The 10,523-nt window shown below is 32.9% G+C and overlaps 1 long non-coding RNA gene across 2 annotated transcripts; it reads left to right on the forward strand.

Moving 5' to 3' along the window:
* Positions 1-4,635: 4,635 nt before the first annotated feature.
* On the forward strand, positions 4,636-7,147 carry LOC110763004 (uncharacterized). Of its 2 annotated transcripts, XR_002527660.2 has the most exons (7): positions 4,636-4,958; positions 5,073-5,261; positions 5,346-5,445; positions 5,737-5,937; positions 6,052-6,264; positions 6,432-6,516; positions 6,919-7,147. It is a non-coding gene; the product is annotated as an uncharacterized LOC110763004 (long non-coding RNA). The 2 variants fall into 2 exon arrangements; XR_015836717.1 differs by having other exon boundaries at positions 5,346-5,937.
* Positions 7,148-10,523: the final 3,376 nt, after the last annotated feature.

Consider the following 10,523-nt stretch of genomic DNA (forward strand, 5'->3'; position numbering starts at 1 on the left):
CTCCACTACTTTACCAAACCACACCGAACCAAACAGAAAACCCAGCGAGGTCAAAAAGGTAAATGCAAAAGTGAAGCAGCTCACTTGAACTCGGTCTTTAACCATTAACAAGGGTGGTTTAGGAGTTTTAGAAAGTATAAAGGGCATTTAAGACGTTTCAGGGGGCCCTAATTATCCTGGGATAAGAGATGATTGTCGGTTAGTTTTGTCTTTAATCCAATTTCAAGGTTTATTTATTAGTGGCCATGCGGCCCACAGGAGGGGGACTGCGACTAACAGGAGACACGACTCACGAGGGAAATGTAGGAGACCGCTCTCCGCATACGTACCCACCAAAAGACCCACCACACCACACCAATGCCCATGAATTATTGAAGAATACGTTTCTACGTTGGAATTTAAAAATAAATAAATAAATTCTGTGGTACGGTCCACGTCACATGGATGACATATATATATATATATATATATATAAGTTTGTTGATTTGGGTGTCCTTTTTTTTTACAAGATGGGCTAAAGGCCCAAAGAAAGCACAATTTACTACAAAGGCTACAAGCCCAATCTTCTTGGACCAGCTTTGTTGGGAAGTCATGACCCTAGCCTAGCCCAATGCTCCCCTTTTTATGGATAACAGATAAAGACCAATCCGATTGGAATTCATTTGTATTGGAGAGATGCTATAATGATGCGTTATGATGATGGGTTATGATGAGGAGGACTTAATAGTTCGACCAATGAAAATTATATTATTGAACGGCTAATCAACACACCACCTAAACCTAAAAAGTATAGTCACGGCTATACTTTTTAATATATTCGAATATTTACGGCTATAACCTTTAAATATATACGAACATTTAAAGAGTATAGTTGTGCGGCTATACTCTTTAAATATATTTGAATATTTAAATTAGTATAGTTGCGTGGTTATACGCCTTAAATATATTCAAATATATATATATATATATGAATATTTTAAATTCTATGAAATTATTTAAGATAATTAAATATAATTAATTACTATTTATAAAGTAACTTATGAAATTAATTAAAATATTTAAATACTAATTATTCACTAAATAATTACATCATCTCCATCATATGTCTATTTTGATTGCATACAAACCAATTTGGAATGTGAAAATGCCCCCTTTCTCTTTTTTCATTTGTTTAGGAAGAAACGGGGCTAACATCCAACAAAGAACTTAAACAATGGCTCGAGGCCTACAGACTCCAAGTAAATATTCATTAAGAAAAGACCTCATAGTATCAGGAGGATCATGAAAGGTTGACAGACCCAACTCAAGACATGAACCCAATTCAGCTAATCTATCTGCCACCATATTGCACTCACAATATACATGATGGATATTGCCCCCTTTCTCTTTACTAAATTTTATTTATTTTTTCATTTTCCTAAATTTGAGATAAATACAACACAAAGAAGAAAAAAAAACCTTTAGCTTTTGTTGCCTCTTTAACAAGTGGTTTGTTGTCGGAATCCCTACAAAATTTCGACAGGAAAGATCTATACAGTCAAAATTCGTAGGGATAGAAAAAGTTCATCGAGGTATTTCTATCCAGGCAAAATTCGCTGAGACATGTCTACGTTAGATCCTGTTACGTCATACTAACCCAAGATTGAGATCGAAACCTTAATCGTAAAGCCCTAGGTTGAGTTACGTGATTATCAAACGCTAATAGAGTCCTAAGTTCCCTACAGTAGGTTTACGGTTAGGATTCGAGGCTCTCGAACGATTTTGCAACAAGTTATGATAAGTTCAAAAGCTATGGTTTTTGGTTCGAGACTTGGATTTAGGGTTTGGAGGCTAAAATCCATTTTTGGAATATTAAAATAATTTTATAGGATATGTAAATAATTGAAACTATTTTTAAAATAAATTTAAATTTAACAAAATTATTTAAGATGAAATATAATTAATTATCATTTATTAAGTAACTCATAAAATTAATTAAAATATATAAATACTAATTATTCACTAAATAAATCATAATTAAAATATAATTACTACTTAAATTTAAAGTAATTAAATAAGAGTAATATGTTACTTGATTACAAATATTAAACTAAACAAACTAATTTGTATTAAAACTTTTTTTTTAAAGTCCACAAAATAATCTAAAATATTAACTACTATTTATCAACCAATTTAGGAAAATTATAATATTTAAATACTAATTATTCACTAAATAATTGCATCTCTCCATCCTACATCTAGTTTGATTGCATACAGAACAATTTGGAATGTGAAAAGCATATTCAAATATATTAAAGACTATAGTATAATATTTTAAAAGAATAGCTGCACAGCTATACTCCTTAATATATTTGAATATTTGAATATTTAAATATTTTAAGAGATCAATATGAGAATCTGAGATCGTCTCTTAGAGAGAGGATAGCATATGTACATAGTACAATATATAAAATCTCGTTCCTTTCATTTCCATCCTGTAATCAACCAAAAATAATTCCGATTCTTTTTTCTAGTAAAGGCAGCATGGTGATCGTCTCTTAGGTAATGGCATTAAGTTATGTCCTTTAGAGAGATCAAAGTTTTAGTGCTCGTTTGGTATCCTATTTGGATCCAATTTTAAAAACTCAGAAACAAATTTAGCCCAAAAACCTATTTGGTAGGCTCATTTTTAAAAACCTAAACCAAAAAAAAAAAAAAAACACCCCTATTAAAAATAAAATAAAAGAGTGAGGTTTTATAGTTTTTTTTTCTCTCCCTCTCTTCCCTCTATCGCACCCTCTCTCTCTCTCCTCCCTCTATCGCACCCTCTCTCTCTCTCCTCCCTCTATCATCGCGCTCTCTCTCTCCTCCTTCTGTCGTCTATCTCTCTCTCTTGCGCACCACCAAAATTGATAGGGTTTATGCCTCACATCTTTTTCCTTTTCTTTTGTTAATTTCAATTTGGGGATTAGGGTTTTTGATTTTAATTTAATTTTGTTTAGATCTTAAAAATAGTTTAGAGTTCAATGCCAAACAAGGTTTTAGATCTTAAAATCACTATTTGAAAACTCATGTTTTAAAAAATAATCATAGCTTTTTAGTTTACTTTTATGACTATGATACCAAACAGGGCCTTATTCTTTCTTTATTTTTATTTTTATATAGACGACAAAAGTTTAATAGACATCTTATATGCACTTTTCAATTTGATTCTGTTTAATTAAGTTTTTTCAAAGACAAAAGAGAATTAATATATGGGGGTTTCACTAAAACACCCAAAATGGGGGCTGAAATTATAAAAAAACCCAACACCCAAAACACTTTATAAACACACCCAAAACCCATCATTACACACACTCAAAACCCATTTATAAACACACCCAAAAAATATACAATTGTTGATTTTGGGGTTGATTTTGGGTGTGTTTCTATGTTTAAATAGTGTGTGAGTTTTTTTATAAATACATGCCTAGGATTGGGTTTATTTATAATAATCTATTAATGTATTCTCAATCTATAATCTCATGTCATAAACCTCTTATAGACGTCAAAGTAATTCTTTATTTCCTTACTGACTCGTCTTATTTTAGTGAGTTTCTATACTTCCACAAATGTTTTACATTAGCATATTTTCATCAAATACCTTACAAAGGCATGTGTTATACATTTGTACTATATAGAGAGATTAAACGAAGCATGATGAGGGGAAAAAAAAAGCCCAATCGCAGTGGTCGCTTGAAATTTTTTCTTGAATAATTAATATGATCCGAGAAAAAAAGAAGAGATGGACAAGTTGTGATTATTCAAATTGATAATGAAAACCAAAATACATAATTTGTACTAAACTGATTTATTTTGCATGTGACATGCTTAATTACAGAAAAAGAAAAATGAAACAACTATAAATTTTGCAACAGCTGGTGTTGGGTGTGATCATTGGCGGAACTAGCAACAGGGCTACCATAGGCTCAAGCCCAAGTAGCCTTTAAAAGAAAAAATTTAAATATACTACATGTATTTTACTATCATTTACTCAAAAAAAAGCTTAATAGTCCACCCAAATGTAGTCTAATAACCCATTATCCACTCAACTTTCTAGGCCTATAATCATCTTATATATATTTAATTTGTTTCTTGAGTTAGAAACATAATCCCTTAATAAACACTCATGACTTTAACTGTCTACCATTTATTAGTTTCGCCCAATGTTTCTTTAGCTTGTCGTCAATATTCATGTTAATGGTCATCATATCACAATTTACAATTAACTAGCATAGTTTATATGATTTAATGTATAATTTTATTTTTAGAGAAACTATAGAAACTGTAAGTGCAAAAAGTAATATAGATTTTAAGCTAATAACTTTAGCTAGCCCACATGTTGAAAAATTAATGTTCCTCGTGATGGATAAATGATTTCTGGGTTTGGATTCACAAGTTCCCACCTGAAAATTCCATTACAACAAAATTCAGTAAAGTTTTATATTAAATTTATAAATAAAAAAAATTCAAGTACTACGCCATACAGTCCGCATATAATGGATTGTGTAGAAAAATGGGCAACAAAAATAAAATTTAAAAAATAAAATAAAATTAGAAAAAAGGGCCTAGGCGGCCTGGTTTTTATATTAAAGTTTCTTCCGCTTTCTGTTTTAGGATTCGAGATAGTCTTTTTGGTTCCATAACCTCCATGGTTATGCAGCTCCTGTGGGATGATTCAACCCGTTATACGCATGTTTTTATTTTATTTTAATAATAATTGTTTTCCCCTGACTTCAAAGAAAACACGCTGCCTCCTCTGAGTCGTCGCCTCCTCACGAGTCATGACAGTCCACCACCACCGGGTCTCCACCTACTACCACCACCAGGCCCCGACCCGCGACCTGCGTAAAGAATTTGGGTCGTCCTCTTCTGCCGAAACAAATGCATTTTCTGAAGACATATTCGCAAGAGTGCCCCGTAAAGAATCTGGTTTGAATGTGAGTTGTTATTCCAAATTAAATGAATGTGTAGACTTGGGATTTTAGCCTCCAGTTTTATTTGTCTATGACTATGACATCGTGTCTTTCCTGCTTGTTACTCGTGTATATCAGCTATATCAGAAACAAGAGAGGAAAGCTGTGATGATGGTGAAGAAGCAGAAGACATATTCTCTCTTGGATGACGATGATGGCAATAGATCTTCTGCCCAGGTTGTTTCTGAGTCCAGGAAAGCTGATTTCATAAGAAACGATTCAGGAAGAAGGTCTTGACTTTTGAGTCAAGAAGATGAAGATGATGAGGTTAATTCTTTTAACTTTTGAAAGGTAATATTCTGTATCTGTTTCTCATGGTAACTGTTGTTTTAACTGAGTGCAATGATGCAGGTGATTGCTCAAGAGGAAGAAGAGAGATGAGTTAAAAGACAAATCTCCCCACACGACGATGATGGTTCAGAGGTTTCTTTTATTGATATCATGCAAAGATGTATGCATTGAAACTGCAGCTGTATTATCTATTCATGCTAGAATATTATTTTTGTGTAGTAAAATGGGCAACAAAAATAAAAAATAAAAAATAAAAAATAAATAGAAAAAAGCGCCTAGGCGGCCTGGTTTTTTTTTATTAAGTTTCTTCGGCTTTCTGTTGTAGGATTCGAGATAGTCTTTTTGGTTCCATAACGTCCATGGTTATGTAGCTCCTATGGGATGATTCAACCCATGATACGTATGTTTTTTTTTATTTTTTAATAATAATTGTTTCCCCCTGACTTCAAAGAAAACACGCTGCCTCCTCTGAGTCGTCGCCTCCTTCTCAAGAGTCATGACAGTCCACCACCACCAGGTCTCCACCTACTACCACGACCAGGCCCCGACCCGCGACCCGCATAAAGAATTTGGGTGGTCCTCTTCTGCCGAAACAAGTGCATTTTCTGAAGACATATTCGCAAGAGTGCCCCGTAAAGAATCTGGTTTGAATGTGAGTTGTTATTCCAAATTAAATGAATGTGTAGACTTGGGATTTTAGCCTCCAGTTTTATTTGTCTATGACTATGACATCGTGTCTTTCCTGCTTGTTACTCGTTTATATCAGCTATATCAGAAACAATAGAGGATAGCTGTGATGTCGTTGAAGAAGCAGAAGACATATTCTCTCTTGGATGACGATGATGGCAATAGATCTTCTGCCCAGGTTGTTTCTGAGTCCAAGAAAGCTGATTCCATAAGAAACGATTCATGAAGAAGGTCTTGACTTTTGAGTCAAGAAGATGAAGATGATGAGTTTAGTTCTTTTAACTTTTGAAAGGTAATATTCTGTATCTGTTTCTCATGGTAACTGTTGTTTTAACTGAGTGCAATGATGCAGGTGATTGCACAAGAGGAAGAAGAGAGATGAGTGCAATGTTTGCATTCGTTTTTCCTAATATTTCTCTACCTGTTTTGAACATGTCCTCTATTTAAAATGGTATGCAGTCAGAAGTAGAAAGATTGCGTGATCAAAGAGAGGGAGCAATTGGAGCAGAATATAAGGGAACGGGATACAACAGCTACACTAAAGGTACATATTTAGTTCAGAACTGATTTTCATTTCCTACTTTTAGTTTTCGGTATAAAAACTGCTTGGATTGTCTTCCTGCTTCGAGCTAGTTCTAGTTGTTTAAAAGTTGCATCCTTAAATGATTTATTGATATCTTGCAAAGATGTATGCATTGAAACTGCAGCTGTATTATCTATTCATCCTAGAATATTATTATCCGGGTCTAGTCCTTGATATGGAGATTATCCAGTTTTACCTACAAACTACTGTTACGGTGTTTCCTAGCTACAAACTCTTAGATTGAGCTATGACTTCTCATATTCGTCTCTGATTTGGAGCAACTACCTACATGTGCATAATCATGACATTGCTTTTGTTGTTTTCTTGTCACTAACTTCCTTTTTTTCCCCTCCCTCCCAACAGTTAGCACGAAAGGAAGAAGGTACTACAACTTGAGAGTAATTACATCCAGACACATATATTTCGAGAATTACAAACTTAAGACTTGTTGCATTTGCTCATATTCGTGTTTATAATTTGTGTTGCCTCATCATGATACATTGTAGTGTACAACAGATGAGGCAATTCGGAGAAGCAATGCATTGGAGCGGATTGAATTAATTTATTATGAAGTTCTGTATTTTTCTGGTATCGTTCTTATAGGTGAAATTCTATTTTTTGGCCGGCAATTGAAAACTTCAAATAGTTAAAAGATTAGGCAATCTGTTGTTGAAAGTTTTTTACCAATAACCATTGTTGGAAGTTCTAGGCAATCTGTTGGTATGAGTGCTCTCTTCTTGATTATTTTCTAGGTCCATCTTTCCGTTTGTGATCTATCAATTCCAGATTCTTTCTTATATGCAGCAATAAGAATAATCCTCTTTGGTGTCTTAGGGCAATAACATAAAGACAATGATATACACTCCCTGCTTAGAATGTTTATGGAGCTAGGCTTCAGAACTTGGGGTTCCGGTGTAAGCTTATTGATGTTCAAATTTTGATGATAGACTTACTTATCTCCATCAGACCTGAAGAGAATAAATGGAGTAACTTCTTTAATTATTATTTACTTAGTGAATAATCAGTACATAAATATTTTATTAAAGAAATTTTTTTAAAAATTAATTACTATTTATTAAGTAATATAATTTATGGACTTAATTAAAATATTTAATAATAATTATTCACTAAATAAATAATAATTAAAGCGTAATTACTAATGAAATTAATTAATTAAGGCTAACAAATTATTTAATTATATTTAAATATATTTAAAGAGCATAGCCGCACGGCTATACACTATAAGTACAAGATTTTAAACGTATAGCCGGCCGGCTATACTTTGTAAATGGAATTTTTTAAACGTATAGCCGGACGGCTATACCCTTTAACTAGATTATATTAAACGTAAAGCCAGGCGGCTATACTCTTAAAATGGAATAATTTTAGGCATAAGCTGGATAACACTAGTACAGCGTTTGGTGTCTGTTTGATTGGACCAGGACTATTTATTTTTTTTTAAACTTTTTAATTTTTTATTTCGTAAAAAAAAAAAGGATTATTTTTTTAATATTTGTTTTTTGACTTTTCTTCTCTCTCTCCATCTCTTTCCTCGTTTTTCCTCTCTGCTTCACTTTCTTCTTCTTCCCATCTGCATCTCTTTCATCTTCTTCTTCTCCTTCTCCTTCTCCATTTTCTATCTACTTTTCTTTTCTTTTTTTTCTTCGAAAATTGTCTCTCCTCTTCCCAGTTTTTTTCAAAAATTTCATCTCCTCTTCTCAGTTTTTTTCAAAATTTTATCTCCTTTTCTTCTCCATTTTCTCTCCACCCATCTTTTTATGCCCTAAAATTCGTCCCATCTCAAAAGAGAGAGAGAGGTTGGGCATTGGGGAGTGGCATGGGGGTTGGGCTGGGCATAGGGTTGGATTCTGAAACTTCAAAACAGGTTATTGCCGGAGTTAATTGAGTTATTTCCTGACTTTGGATTTTGCAGCAGACTTTGAGAGAGAGAGAGAGAGAGAGAGAGAGAGAGAGAGAGAGAGAGAGCGTCTGCCATTTACGAGGGTGGGAGGTTATGACCACGACGAGGGGTGAGAGGTGATGGCTGCGACGAGGGGTGTGGTGGGGTGGGAGGTGTTGGCTGCGACTAGGTGAGGAGCGAGAAGGAAGTCGTGAGCGATAAGAAGAGGAGGGGATTATCTAGTCCCCCCTTCACACACGGGACTCAGGAAGCACACCTAAGGAGGTGTTCTTGATGGGCCCATAATTGTTAATTCCATTTAACACTAGAACCATGTCACAACAAACATGAGATTAAAAGTTAGTGTAAGCCAGTCCAAGCCTAGAAGGTGTACCAAATAAGCCCTTAAGGTATAGCGAGTGGCTATACCCTTTAAATAGCAAAATCTGTTTTTTTTCTTTTTAAATTACTTTAATTAGTTGTTATGTTTTAATTATTACTTACTTAGTGAATAATTAGTATTTAAATATATTATTAAATTAAAAAGTTAAAAAAATGAATTCCTATTTATTAAGTAATATAATTTATGGACTTAATTAAATTTTTAATAGTAATTATTCACTAAATAAATAATATTTAAACCGTAATTACTAATAAAATTAATTAAATAAGGCTGAGATATTATTTAATTATAATTAAATATATTTAAGGAGTATAGCCGCACGGCTATACACTATAAATCCAAGATTTTAACAGTATAGCCGTCCGGCTATACACTGTAAATGGAATTTTTTAAACGTATAGTAAATGGAATATTTTAAAGGTATAGCCGACGGCTATACCCTTTAACAAGATTATATTAAACGTAAAGCCAGGCGGCTATAGTCTTTAATTGAATAATTTTAAGGTATAGCGCCCGGCTATACCCTTTAAATAGCAAAATCTGTTTTTTTATTTTTAAATTAATTTAATTAGTTGTTATGTTTTAATTATTACTTACTTAGTGAATAATTAGTATTTAAATATTTATTAAATTAAAAAATTAAAAAAATTAATTACAATTTATTAAGTATTGTAATTAAAGGAGTTAATTAAACATTTTAATATTAATTATTCACTAAACAAATAATATTTAAAACGTAATTACTAATGAAATTAATTAAATAAGACTAAGATATTATTTAATTGTATTTAAATATATTTAAAGAGTAGTGCCGCACGATTATACACTATAAATACAAGATTTCAAAAATATAATCTAAGCTATACTCTGTAAATGGAATTTTTTAAACGTATAGCAACACGGCTAAACCCTTCAAATGGAATATTTTAAAGGTATAGCCGCCCGACTATATTCTTTAAATGGAATAATTTAAACATATAGCCGTGTGGCTATACTCTTTAAATCGAATATTTTTAAAGTATAGCTACGCGACAATACCCTATAAATAGCAAAATCTGTAATTTGCTTTTTTCAATTACTTTAAGTAGTTGTTATGTTTTAATTATTACTTGCCTTCAACCGTGCTTGGTGACAAATATATTCCTTACATATGATTCGGCCACTTTTGTTACTCTCAATCGTGAAGAGTAATGTCACTAAACCAAATAATCACGGCCAAAAAGCACCTTGATACCTAATTTTGGTTAAAAGTTTGTGAAAGTACCATCAATTTTTTAAACCTGTATTATACTTCGCATAAGGAAAAGAAATGACAAAGCCTTCTCAAACCCACCCACCCCCACCTTGGAGCTTTCTTAGCCAAGAAGCTTAATAGAACAAAAACAAAAAGAAAAAAAAGAAAAAAGAAAAAAAAGAAAAAAGAAAAAAAAAAGAAAGAAAAAGAAAAAAAAAAGAAAGAAAAAGAAAATAAAAATTGGGGTGATTCCGTGACTTTCAGCAAAATAATAAGTGGAGAAGTAAACACGGTTACTGATAAAAAAGAAAAAAGACGGAACGTGCCAATGAGTTTTCTTCTCCGCGTCAAATTAAGAACCGGTGCGAGGTGCGACCAGTCCCCAAACCCAAAACCCAAACTCTTTGACCGGCTGTCACCGGTAAAACCGG

Source organism: Prunus avium, chromosome 6 (assembly GCF_965620075.1).
Source record: "Prunus avium chromosome 6, drPruAviu1.hap1.1, whole genome shotgun sequence".
Classification (NCBI taxonomy): Eukaryota; Viridiplantae; Streptophyta; class Magnoliopsida; order Rosales; family Rosaceae; genus Prunus; species Prunus avium.